The sequence below is a fragment of the Helianthus annuus genome, chromosome 16 (assembly GCF_002127325.2).
Source record: "Helianthus annuus cultivar XRQ/B chromosome 16, HanXRQr2.0-SUNRISE, whole genome shotgun sequence".
Classification (NCBI taxonomy): domain Eukaryota; kingdom Viridiplantae; phylum Streptophyta; class Magnoliopsida; order Asterales; family Asteraceae; genus Helianthus; species Helianthus annuus.
In genome coordinates this window covers 54,264,556-54,279,310 of record NC_035448.2, presented here as the reverse complement: position 1 = coordinate 54,279,310, position 14,755 = coordinate 54,264,556, and positions in this window count along the sequence as shown.

Sequence of the window (14,755 nt, the reverse complement as noted above, 5' to 3'; positions counted from 1 at the left end):
ACATATGTGTAGATTCACATCCTAGATTTATTTTATTGACAACTAATGCGTACGACGTGTGGAGGCAATTAGGTACATTGACAGTGGAGATGGTGATGAATGATGGTAGTTGTACAGCAACGTGATGACCAGTAGGTGTAGGTTGTGGTAGTGGAGCCAATGCTTAGTAGGTGGTGACGATGATGATGGTGGCGCCAATGATTATAAAGGTGGTAAACATGTAATGACAATGATAAATGATATCGACAAGTATATGCATTGGATGGTACTGATCTATTTCATATCGTTTTATTTTAACAACTTTCAAAAGAGTGAGTTACTTTGGTTCATTGCATAATTCAAGTAAACTTACATCAACTCCCTTTGCAAGTCAAAATTGATCAACTCAACTCATTTATTGAAAGATATGCCACAATTGTCATGTGTCCCTCTTGACTTAATCCCAACCCTCTCTTTTTGTGTGGCTTCATGGCATCCTTTTTTTCAATCCCATTTATTAACCCTGACTTGCTTCCTTCCACGACAACTTATTGTGTACATCACCAACAACAATTACCCTCGTAGTTTGGATATGTCACACACTTGAACCATAGATAGTACATGTGTTTTTTTTTAACGGTAAGATTCTATGATTATAGAACAGGGCCATCATATGCTGTAAAAACCCAAAAACAAACAAGAAAGAAGAAAGACGACATACATTGAAACCCCCAAACTAGACTAGTTTATTATGTCTCTTACATTAAAATCCACCCATCTGACCCAGTTTATATTTTCGAACTTCGAACGACTCTTTAGCCAAATGAACGAATCCGCCTTGATTTCCTCCACCACTTTACTACCCGAGACTCGAGTTCCTTTGAACTCCTATTCGTTCCTTGCTTTCCAGATGTGCCAAATACTTGTTTGGAGAATCAGGTTTATCACTTTCTTCCAAACTTTAGATCCTTTCTAACTATCAACCTGCTTCAGAAGCTTTTTGCTTGACCCGAACTACGTGCTAACAGGAAGATTTACCCAAGCTAGGATGTTCCACCATATTGATTTCGACCTCGTACAGCTAAGTATCAAATGTTCCACCGACTCGTCGTAGGCATCACACCTGCAACACACTTGATTTTGAAGTTGGACGCCTCTCTTGATCAGTTCGGTTTTAACAGGAATCCTACCCATAGCTATTCTCCATGAAAACAAGTTCACTTTTGGCGGGACCCAACGATTCCAATATCACCACTCATCTTCAATCTCCGATGATCGCCTGATAATTTGATCCCTGATCTCAGCAACTGAGAAATTATTATTTTCATCTGATTTCCAAGTCCATACATCCTCACCATCTCGAAACTTGACTTCATATAAAACTTTCATCAGACCAGACCACTGGGCCCATTCAGATTCACAATTTGGAGGTCGAGAGCAACGAATATTCCATTGTAATTCATTCCGATATTTAACAAAATTGTCCGCCACAAACGCTTTTTTGTTTGATGTGATATTGAAGATAGCGGAGAAACAATTCATAAGTGTGCCCCCTTCAGTCCAAACATCTGCCCAAAAGCCCACTTTGTTACCTGATCCGACAGTCGCTATAATATTTTCTTTTAATGAAATACCAAGATTTTCAAGCTCTTTCCCAACCAAATATATATCTTTCCATCTACCAGAGAATATGCTATTGAAGGGAATGCAGTTTACTTGTCTTTTTTTTTTCTCATGAATAGCCCTAACAACTTTAACCCATAGAGTATTTGGATCTACCTTATACTTATACCACCACTTTGTCAAAAAAGCAAGGTTCGCGCTTCTTAGATCACTGATACGTAAGCCTCCGTATTTCTTTGGTATGACCAACTTACTCCAAGCTATCCACCTAATTTTATTTGTTCCATCCTTTCTTCCCCCATATGAAGTCCCTCCTAATAGAATCAAGTATTTTAATGATCTTTTTTGGTGCGCGATACAACGAGAGTACATGTGTTATTGCTTAGGTTTATTAATATCGTTTCTATTATTTATTATTAGTATTTATTGATTTTAGGAGATGTTACGCGTGTTAAATTAACTATTGTAACCTATAAATAGTTGGTTAATGATATTAATTTACCATGATACTTTACACACAATAACATCTAATTGTCATTAATCCTTAGTATCCTCTTAAGGAACGACAAGTTGCCTTTAGGTTTATATGATGATCATCATCACAACCACCGAATCTTACCTTTATTAACATTGTTTAAGTCATATATTAATACCAATCAAAATAGTATTATGAGTAATCTTTCCAATAATTGCTCTTGTGTATCATAATTAATGAACATGATCCCTCCAAGCAAAGGTGGGAAAAAAGAATGAATAGGCTTATGTGAAAGTTCAAATATCACTTTTTAAAACGTTGCTCTTTTTTTAAATGTGAATGATTTAATTTTATAAAAGAGTAAATTACAAGTTTTGTCCTTTATATTTGTCCCAAATTTCAGGCGCTGTCCTTTACCTTTAAAATTGATGAGTTTTGTCCTTAATGTTTCAAAATCTTGCACGTTATATCCTTTAGGGCAAACCCAGTTAATTTTTTTTTGTTAAAACTGATCATCCAAGGGTATTTTTGTCTTCTTATCTATATATTTAATATTAATATTAAAAAATACTATTATTATTACTATTATTTATATATATATATATATGAAATCATTAATCATAACCTTCCCCAACTGTGACAACACGTAATTCGAACCTACTTTGTGTAACAATACGTGCTTATGTGAGCTATATTATTTGATTTAATGTATGATCGAATGTTATGTGTTTTGTGTAATGTAATGTATGTATAAATTCAATGGCCCAAACGCACAACATGATCCGATCGCACAACGGGCCTTATCTCTTGTTATCGGACCAAAGGGGCGGCCCATGAGGGGTCGGCCCACTCCCTTTATGCGAATAGAGGATGGAGTATACCTTTCATAATTTGCAACACACTTCACACCCACAAAACCCTAGTTCATATTCGGTCTCTCTCTCTCACGAACCCGACGGCAACACTCGTTCCAATCAACAGAAGATCATTGTGCTCGGATCACCTTCTTGTTGGATAATCCTCGTTATCATTCCTTTAACCGGTTAGTGTTCTTTGAGGATGTGATTAAACGGTATTAGGTTGCCACGTTATAGTGTATATGAATGATGTTCTTGTGAATTGGTTATGCATAAAAGTTGTGAATCGGATATCATGTATGGTTACCGAAATTATTGTATAATGTTGTAATATAAATTGCTGAAGTTTTGTTGTGATGATTGTAAACTGAATGCTTGATTAATGGGCTTGTATGTGTGTTTTAGAATATGTTTATGTAATCGGATGTTATGCCATAGTTTCGGGTATTAGACTTGATAGGTTACGAGGTTGTCATGCTTTAAAGTTTAATCCGATTGCATGTTAATAGGTTGTATCCATGAACGGTTCGATTAGGGTTCTTGAGAAACAATTGAAATATGCTTGTTTGATCGATGGCATGCTAGATGGATTGGGTTGAAAACTGTTAATTGACTTGATTTGGAAACCGATTAACTGTTGTTTGATTGTGTTAATTGATAACAAATTGGAAACTATTGATTAGCAAGATTGATGCTTGTAACCGATTTTGCAAGATATCCGGAATTCAAAACTAGTCGCACAAGGGCCTTGATCGCACAAGAGCCCAATCACACAAATCAGTCTGATCGCACAAGATCAGGTTGTACCGGACCTGATCCAATCACACAAGTGCCAGCCGCACAAGCGTTCCTCAGTCGCACAAGACCCTTTGAGTCGCACAAACTGAACTGTCCGCTCATATGTTGGGCCACACACACACATATGATAAACGTGTGAGGCTGTTGGGCCGAACAAGCCCAAGTCACATCGCACAACCCACCCAGTCGCACAAGATCGTTGTTCGTTCATTCGTTATTGGGCTGATATGTTAGTTAAACTTGTTATTGCTATTTGGGCCGAAGTATAGGGATCGCACAACATGCTGTGGATCGCACAAGGTTGTGCTGATCGCATAACATGTTGGGCCGGTTACCAGTGGGCTTATCTATTCGCACATTGTTTGATTGTTAAAGTGTTGCCATGACCTATACGTGTTTGTAACGTGTTAACTCTGTGTAACCATATGTGCTTTGCTTGAACCAAACCTGACTCGTATGGTAATCTTGTTAGGACGTGATTGACCACTTTTAATTCAAGTAACTTTGGTATAATCTGCCAAGCAAACCAAGGTGAGTTCATTGCATTTCTCTAGCATGCGTCCCGGTGGTTTGGGACAACTGGTAAACATTTGGAAGGGAAACTCTGGGTAAACAATTAACTTGGGTCTTGGTTATGGTACATGAGATCGATCATTACCAATGCTCGGTTAGGAGCATTGGGGTTGTTAAGGGGCACACTCCCTGGATACATGTGGGCACACTCCCTAGGGTATCTAGCATGAGCAATATCATATCGCAACGTTGAATCGCATTAACATACATATGGTAACAAAACACGTTAACAAAACCTTGAACTCACCAGCGTAGTCTGACACACTTGTTTGCATGCTTGTAGGTCGTTAACTTTGGAACATGGACTTGCTATCTGGGAGTGCTGGAGTGGTCATGGATCGAGGCTTTCGTATTATCTTATATTGATACATTGGTTTAAGTGTTATTACGAAACATTTGCTAAATAATTTATTATATGCTTCCGCTACACAACTTTTGGGAATTGTTATCATGTTTGACATTGTTATTGACAATTAATAACATGTTTTATTTAAGTATTTACTATTGGTTCAATGTGATTGGTGGCTCGAACTTTGATGCGTAACACGCCTCGCGGGGTTTCCGCAGGTGGAATTTTGGGGGTGTTACAGTTTGGTATCAGAGCCACTGGTTATAGTGAACTAGGTTTTAAAACGTTTTATAAAACCAGACTATAACCGAACACCTTCGAAAATCGATCATGACACTCAGCTCCAGATTGCAAGGTTCGTCTCTCTCACTTTATACATTATTTGCCTAGCAGTCACACACTCACAACATATATGAAATGAAACATTAAACACCATAGTGACTTGATAGTGTGACACTACTCTTCGTCTCATGTGAATCATAGATCGGTGATGCCATCTGTTGTGTTGTTTGAACGGGGGAAACTTCGAGCGCAAGCTAAGAGGCACTGAGATAAGCATGCAAATTGCCTTATTATTATGGGTGCACACTTAATAATAACGTGGGGTGCATGCAAGTCCCAGTGAGGCTTATCGAGCGTGAGAAGGGTTCTGCCTTATTGTGTGTGAACTTGGTAGTATGTAGATCTCAACGTGATACATGATTTCCATCTCGTTTCGATTTCCTGAATCGGTTCATTTCCAACTATAGAAGCATGAGTGGACGAGGACACGGACGTGGCAACATCAACATGACTCAGGCTGAGTTGACTGACTTAATCAATACCCGTGTGGCTGAGGCCTTAGCAGCCTATCAAGCTGGAACGGAATGTACCAAGTACTCTTTACTCTTATACCACGTACACGTCTTTTCACTTCTATAATGTGTTCCCTTTCGTCCTTTAGGTCAGCAAGTGCAACCTCAACCCAACCCAACCAGCCTGCTTGTACATTCAAAATGTTTATGGACTGTAAGCCACAGACCTTCACTGGGACTGAAGGGGCTGTGGGACTTCTGAGATGGTTCGAGAAAGCAGAGTCTGTGTTTGCTATCTGTAACTGTCCCGCTGGGGACAGGGTGAAATATGTTGCGGGTACCTTGGCGGATGGTGCCCTAACGTGGTGGAACGCCCAGGTACAGTTGTTGGGCATCGAGGCAGCGAATGCCACAACCTGGGAAGACTTTAAAGAACTGATCAGGCAGGAGTACTGTCCTCGGGATGAAGTCCAGAAGTTGGAAAACGAGTACTACGACTTGAAGATGGTTGGATCTGAAGTCGAAGCATATGTGAAGCGATCGTATGAATTGGCCGACATGTGCTCGAACTTGTCCCGGCCTATGTCTCGGAGGATCGAGTTATTCATCAAAGGGTTGCCTCCGCGTGTGAAGAGCTTGGTCACTGCAGCCCATCTCAATGATTTGACACAGATTGTTCGTCTGACCCATAAGATTGTAGACCAAGAGGTAGAAAGCAATTCGTTACCCCCGCGCATTTCAGCTACTGCTGCTACACCCACTGCTACTACATCTGCTAATGATAACAAACGGAAGTGGAGCGACTACGACAAAGCATCCAGTGCTGGTCAGACTCAGAAAAGGCCAGACAACAACAACAACCGCAACATCAGCCAGTCGTCTTCTGTCAATCAAGGCCAGGGAAGTAGCCAAAGTCAGGGTTCATATGCAGGGAGGAAGCCACGGTGTAACAAGTGTGGCTATCATCATTTCGGGCTGTGTGGTCGGACATGTAACAGGTGTGGTAAGGCGGGCCATGAGGCCAGGGATTGTAGGGCCTCCCAGCCCAAACACCAGCAGCAACAGAACCAGCAAAACCAGAGACAACAGGGACAACCACCTCAGCAGAACCAGGGTTTCAGGAAGGGGTGCTATCAGTGTGGTGACGAGGGTCACTTTAAGCGGGACTGCCCTCAGCTAAACCAGAACGCTAACGACAACAACCGCCCGAATGATAACAATGCTGGGAACAACAACAACAACGGCAACAACGGGGGTAATGGTGCTCGAGGCAGAGTGTTCCAGCTTGGAGCAGGGGATGCCAGGAATGACGGCAACGTTGTAACTGGTACGTTTCCTGTTAACAATCGTATTGCTTCTGTATTATTTGATTCGGGTGCCGATTGGAGTTATGTGTCCCTAGAGTTTAGTCAACGATTAGGGATAACCCCAACACCTTTAGAAGTTAAACAAGTAGTAGAACTAGCAGATGGTAAAACGATAGAAGCTTCGAATGTCCTTTTCGGGTGCAAACTAGATCTCGTGGGTCAGGTGTTTGATATTGACCTCCTTCCCGTTACGCTCGGTAGTTTTGACATAGTGGTAGGCATGGATTGGTTGTTTAAGCACCAAGCAGAAATTTTGTGTAAGGAAAAGATTGTGCGTATCCCTCTCCCTGATGGGGAGACATTATTAGTTCAAGGGCATCGTAGTGGGACGATGGTTGGTATTATCTCGGCCATGCGTGCACAGCAATATCTGAAAAAGGGGTATCCTGCAATGTTAGCGTTAGTTACCAACGCTCAGTCTGAAGAAAGAAAGATCGAGGATCTACCAGTGGTGCGAGAATTCGCTGATGTGTTCCCAGAGGAGTTACCAGGGTTACCTCCTCATCGTCAAGTAGAATTCCAGATTGATCTTGCGCCAGGAGCGGCTCCGATTGCTCGAGCTCCATACCGGTTAGCACCTGGAGAGTTACAGGAGCTGTCCAATCAACTACAGGAGTTGTTGGATAGGGGTTTCATTCGACCCAGTTCTTCGCCTTGGGGAGCCCCAGTTCTGTTCGTAAAGAAGAAAGATGGGTCATTCCGTATGTGTATTGATTATCGAGAGCTCAACAAGGTGACCATTAAGAACCGTTATCCGTTACCACGCATCGACGACTTGTTTGACCAGTTGCAAGGGTCAAGTTTTTATTCAAAGATCGACTTAAGATCAGGTTATCACCAGGTAAGGGTTAGGGAAGAGGATGTTCCCAAGACAGCTTTTCGAACGCGCTACGGACACTATGAGTTTTTTAGTCATGCCGTTTGGATTGACTAATGCACCAGCGGTCTTCATGGATCTCATGAACCGCGTATGTAAGCCATATCTCGACGAGTTTGTTATAGTGTTTATTGACGACATCTTAGTCTATTCCAAGAACAAGGAAGATCACGAGCGTCACCTACACCTCATCTTGGAACTTTTGAGAAGGGAACAGCTGTATGCAAAATTTTCTAAGTGCGACTTTTGGATTCGAGAAGTGCATTTCCTTGGCCACGTTGTTAATGAGAAAGGGATACATGTGGATCCTGCAAAGGTGGATGCAGTTAAGAATTGGGCGGCACCAAAGACTCCCTCCGAGGTGCGACAATTTCTTGGTCTCGCGGGATACTATCGGAGGTTTATTAGAGACTTCTCGAAAATCGCTCAACCTCTCACCTCACTAACATAGAAGAACACGGTATACTCTTGGGGAACGAAGCAGGAAGAGGCCTTCCAGTTGTTAAAGCAGAAACTTTGCAGTGCACCGATCTTGTCATTACCAGAGGGTACCGAAGATTTCGTGGTCTACTGTGATGCGTCGATTCAAGGTCTCGGCTGTGTGTTAATGCAACGCGAGAAGGTGATAGCCTATGCTTCGCGACAGTTGAAGATTCACGAGAAAAACTACACGACACACGACTTGGAGTTAGGAGCGGTGGTATTTGCGTTGAAGATCTGGAGACACTATCTGTACGGTACCAAATGCACCATCTACACCGACCATAGGAGTCTTCAGCATATCTTCGACCAGAAAGAATTGAATATGCGGCAACGGCGATGGGTTGAATTATTGAACGATTATGAATGTGCCATCAAGTATCATCCGGGCAAGGCGAACGTTGTAGCTGACGCCCTCAGCAGAAAGGATAATGCACCTAGGCGTGTACGAGCATTGCAACTCACGATCCAGTCCAATCTTCCTTCCCAGATACGAGACGCTCAGTTAGAAGCGTTGAAACCAGAGAACGTCCAAGCTGAAGCTTTACGCGGCTCAAGACAACGACTAGAGCAAAAGGGAGACGGTGCTTACTACGTAACCGGACGCATTTGGGTCCCATTCTTTGGCAACTTACGGGAACTTGTAATGGAAGAGGCACATAAGTCACGTTACTCCGTACATCCTGGATCAGATAAGATGTACCATGACTTAAAAACTACGTACTGGTGGCCTAGCATGAAAGCTCATATAGCAACCTACGTCAGCAAATGTTTGACTTGTGCTAAAGTCAAAGCGGTGCATCAAAAGCCCTCAGGTCTACTGCAGCAACCAGAGATACCCACATGGAAGTGGGAACAGATCGCTATGGATTTTGTGACAGGATTACCCAGAACTCAGGCCGGGAACGATACCATTTGGGTGATTGTTGATCGCCTCACGAAGTCAGCACACTTCTTAGCAATCAAGGAAACAGACAAGTTTTCTCAATTGGCAGCAATCTACCTTAAGGAAGTGGTTTCTAGGCATGGGGTGCCAACTTCTATCATTTCAGACCGAGATCCACGTTTCACTTCAGAGTTATGGCAGTCAATGCATAAATCGTTCGGTTCCCAACTCGACATGAGTACCGCTTATCACCCGCAGACGGATGGTCAAAGCGAGCGCACCATCCAGACGCTTGAAGACATGTTGCGGGCGTGTGTGATTGATTTTGGGAAAGGGTGGGAGAAACACTTGCCATTGATAGAGTTCTCCTACAACAACAGTTACCATACAAGCATTAAGGCGGCTCCGTTCGAAGCACTGTACGGACGGAAATGTCGTTCACCTCTCTGTTGGCATGAGGTGGGCGATAGCCAGATCACAGGCCCTGAGTTTGTTCTTGAGGCATCAGAAAGCATTGTGCAGATCCGAAACCGTATGGCCGCAGCTCGCGACCGTCAGAAAAGCTACGCTGACAAGCGTAGTAAACCGCTGGAATTTGAGGTTAATGATCGCGTTATGTTAAAGGTTTCACCCTGGAAGGGTGTGGTGCGTTTTGGGAAACGCGGCAAACTAAACCCTCGTTATGTAGGACCATTCAAAATTTTAGAACGGATTGGAAAGGTGGCCTACAGGTTGGAATTACCCGTTGAGTTGGGTAATGTCCATGATGTGTTTCACGTATCGCAGTTAAAGAAGTGTTTGGCTGATGAAACACTAGTTGTACCATTTCAAGAGCTGAAGATAGATGACAAATTGCAGTTTGTCGAAGAACCAATTGAGATTATGGATCGGGAAGTTAAAGTTCGCAAACACAGCCGTATACCGATTGTGAGAGTTCGTTGGAACTCAAGACGTGGTCCAGAGTTCACGTGGGAACGCGAGGACCAGATGAAACTTAAGTATCCACATTTGTACCCCAAAGATCAGGCAAAACCTAGCAAACTTAATGTTGATGCAACTAGTAAATTTCGGGACGAAATTCCCATTCAAGTGGGGGATGATGTGACACCCCAGGAAAACTAGTGAACAATATAGCTTATGTTAGTGAGTGCATACCAAATTTCGGGACGAAATTTCTTTTTAGTTGGGGATACTGTGACAACACGTAATTCGAACCTACTTTGTGTAACAATACGTGCTTATGTGAGCTATATTATTTGATTTAATGTATGATCGAATGTTATGTGTTTTGTGTAATGTAATGTATGTATAAATTCAATGGCCCAAACGCACAACATGATCCGATCGCACAACGGGCCTTATCTCTTGTTATCGGACCAAAGGGGCGGCCCATGAGGGGTCGGCCCACTCCCTTTATGCGAATAGAGGATGGAGTATACCTTTCATAATTTGCAACACACTTCACACCCACAAAACCCTAGTTCATATTCGGTCTCTCTCTCTCACGAACCCGACAGCAACACTCGTTCCAATCAACAGAAGATCATTGTGCTCGGATCACCTTCTTGTTGGATAATCCTCGTTATCATTCCTTTAACCGGTTAGTGTTCTTTGAGGATGTGATTAAACGGTATTAGGTTGCCACGTTATAGTGTATATGAATGATGTTCTTGTGAATTGGTTATGCATAAAAGTTGTGAATCGGATATCATGTATGGTTACCGAAATTATTGTATAATGTTGTAATATAAATTGCTGAAGTTTTGTTGTGATGATTGTAAACTGAATGCTTGATTAATGGGCTTGTATGTGTGTTTTAGAATATGTTTATGTAATCGGATGTTATGCCATAGTTTCGGGTATTAGACTTGATAGGTTACGAGGTTGTCATGCTTTAAAGTTTAATCCGATTGCATGTTAATAAGTTGTATCCATGAACGGTTCGATTAGGGTTCTTGAGAAACAATTGAAATATGCTTGTTTGATCGATGGCATGCTAGATGGATTGGGTTGAAAACTGTTAATTGACTTGATTTGGAAACCGATTAACTGTTGTTTGATTGTGTTAATTGATAACAAATTGGAAACTATTGATTAGCAAGATTGATGCTTGTAACCGATTTTGCAAGATATCCGGAATTCAAAACTAGTCGCACAAGGGCCTTGATCGCACAAGAGCCCAATCACACAAATCAGTCTGATCGCACAAGATCAGGTTGTACCGGACCTGATCCAATCACACAAGTGCCAGCCGCACAAGCGGTCCTCAGTCGCACAAGACCCTTTGAGTCGCACAAACTGAACTGTCCGCTCATATGTTGGGCCACACACACACATATGATAAACGTGTGAGGCTGTTGGGCCGAACAAGCCCAAGTCACATCGCACAACCAACCCAGTCGCACAAGATCGTTGTTCGTTCATTCGTTATTGGGCCGATATGTTAGTTAAACTTGTTATTGCTATTTGGGCCGAAGTATAGGGATCGCACAACATGCTGTGGATCGCACAAGGTTGTGCTGATCGCACAACATGTTGGGCCGGTTACCAGTGGGCTTATCTATTCGCACATTGTTTGATTGTTAAAGTGTTGCCATGACCTATACGTGTTTGTAACGTGTTAACTCTGTGTAACCATATGTGCTTTGCTTGAACCAAACCTGACTCGTATGGTAATCCTGTTAGGACGTGATTGACCACTTTTAATTCAAGTAACTTTGGTATAATCTGCCGAGCAAACCAAGGTGAGTTCATTGCATTTCTCTAGCATGCGTCCCGGTGGTTTGGGACAACTGGTAAACATTTGGAAGGGAAACTCTGGGTAAACAATTAACTTGGGTCTTGGTTATGGTACATGAGATCGATCATTACCAATGCTCGGTTAGGAGCATTGGGGTTGTTAAGGGGCACACTCCCCGGATACATGTGGGCACACTCCCTAGGGTATCTAGCATGAGCAATATCATATCGCAACGTTGAATCGCATTAACATACATATGGTAACAAAACACGTTAACAAAACCTTGAACTCACCAGCGTAGTCTGACACACTTGTTTGCATGCTTGTAGGTCGTTAACTTTGGAACATGGACTTGCTATCTGGGAGTGCTGGAGTGGTCATGGATCGAAGCTTTCGTATTATCTTATATTGATACATTGGTTTAAGTGTTATTACGAAACATTTGCTAAATAATTTATTATATGCTTCCGCTACACAACTTTTGGGAATTGTTATCATGTTTGACATTGTTATTGACAATTAATAACATGTTTTATTTAAGTATTTACTATTGGTTCAATGTGATTGGTGGCTCGAACTCTGATGCGTAACACGCCTCGCGGGGTTTCTGCAGGTGGAATTTTGGGGGTGTTAACTCTCTCTCTGCAGTTCATCTCTCTCTCTCTAAACTCAATCCGCCAAACACCCACCACCACCAAAGGGTTTCGATTCCACCACTGGCCACCACCTAATGAACCTGAAACTTTCCATCGTCACACGTCATCACCACCGGAACTACTGTGCTCAACCACCACCACCATCATCATCAATCACCACCTCCCCACCTGCGATGATCCACCATCACCGTTTACATCTTCAAAAGATAGGGTTTTTGGGGATTTTGGGGGTTTTTGATTTTGTGGGTTTTAAGGTTTTTGATTTTGTGGATTTTGGGGGTTTTTGATTTTGTGGGTTTTAAGGGTTGTGCTGGTGTCGACGGTTGTTCTTTATTTGGTGGTGGTGGTGAAGACCGGTGCAGGGGAGGCAGTGGGTGGATAGTAATGGTGGTTATGGTGGTGGTGGGAGGTGGGGGTGGTGGGTTTAATGGTGTTGGTTACTAATTTGGATTGTTGCAGGTTGGGGTTGGGGTTGGGGTTGGGGTTAGGGTTTCGGTGGGGGTGGGGATGGTGGAGACAGTGGTGGTGGTAGTCTGGTAATCGATGGTGGTGGTGGGTCTGCAGAAGATGGTAGGTATTTATTTTAAAGGCTATGATGATAGTATTCTGATCCAACTTTTTCAAACTGGGACAAGATTTAGAGATCTTCTGTAGCTTGGTAAGGCAAAATCAGAGGAGGGTGAAGTGCTCTGCACATTGCAACCTCTCTTTTTGCAGCCATGGCAGATCATCCTCTTGCTCCTGCTCCCTTTCTTTCTTTCTAAACAGATCTGAGCCTCCTTTTCTACATTTTTTCTGCATGATTTAATATATTTACAAATAGATGATTTTATTTGATTTTGATTGTCTAAAATAACTTTAATTATTTGGTTATTGTTGCAAATGAGAAGGGTTGAATTATGAGACTGAAAAGTAGATTTTGGTGAAGGAAATTGCCACCATGGATTCCATGATGTATGATTTTGCACTTCCCCTCTTTTAAATACATTTTCTAATTGATCAGATACTCTTTGATTGAATAAATTGATGCTCTTTGGGAAAGAATTTGGGATCCGTTATACTAGTCGTTTGGTGGTGATGAATCGATGGTGCTGGGTGGTGGTGGTGGCGGCACTAGGTTGTGGCAGGTCTGATTTAATCGATGGTGGTGGTGGGTCTGCAGAAGATGGTGGGTATTTATTTTAAGTTAATTACATAAATTTCCCTGAAAAATGAAATTACAAAAATGTCCTTATGTGCCTTGCACATGATCAGTTTTAACAAAAAAAATTAACTGGGTTTGCCCTAAAGGACATAACGTGCAAGATTTTGAAACATTAAGGACAAAACTCATCAATTTTAAAGGTAAAGGACAGCGCCTGAAATTTGGGACAAACATAAAGGACAAAACTTGTAATTTACTCTTTATAAAAACAATATATAGTAGGAGTGAGCAAATTAACCGTCATAACGGATAACCGAACCATAATCAACATAACCGAACCGCTATTAACTAATATAACCACTGGTTATGGTTATGAAACTTTGATTAACCAACCAATCGGTTATGATTATGAAGCTTTGGTTAACCTAAAAAACGGAACCGAACCGAACTTGTAGTGATTATTCTATATAATGGATTTATGTTTTACGTTAACTAGATAGAGATTTTTACTAAGATAAAAGTATGTTAGTAACAAAATGATCTTGATTTTAATGTTCTTTATTTTGGTGATGAACTAAGGTGATGTTGTTATCTTATAAAAAGGGCCCAAGCTAAGTCCAAACCATGCACGCGCCCTTATTTATTTCAAACCTTGCTTGGTTAACTAACCGAAATTAACCAAAACTGAAAAGCAAAGTTCGGTTATAGTTTATGTTATGGAATTCTATAACCGAAGCTAGCAATTATGGTTATAGTTATTGATAAAAACCAAACCAAACCGATCCATCCACACCCCTACAATATAGTTTATTAGGAATCGAATAGGCACGTATCAATTTGATATTTACTATTATGTTTGAAAAATATACTTACATATATTTAAAACTGATTTTTTTAAATGATTTCTTTCACGTGTTTTCACTAAATTGTAATTTGCATGCTAGACAGATAAATGAGTAAAATACTATTTTGACAATTTATCAAAATAATACAATTTTCAAACTTTATTTTCCTTTCACTGTCCTGGCAGTTCCGAACAATACGCGAAATTTTACTAAAGTGAAAACGAAAAAGCCATGAATGGTGTTACTGTGATGAAACAAGAAGGTGTCTCCATCACAAATCTAATTATGGCCATAAGATTATTTTGGGTTTTA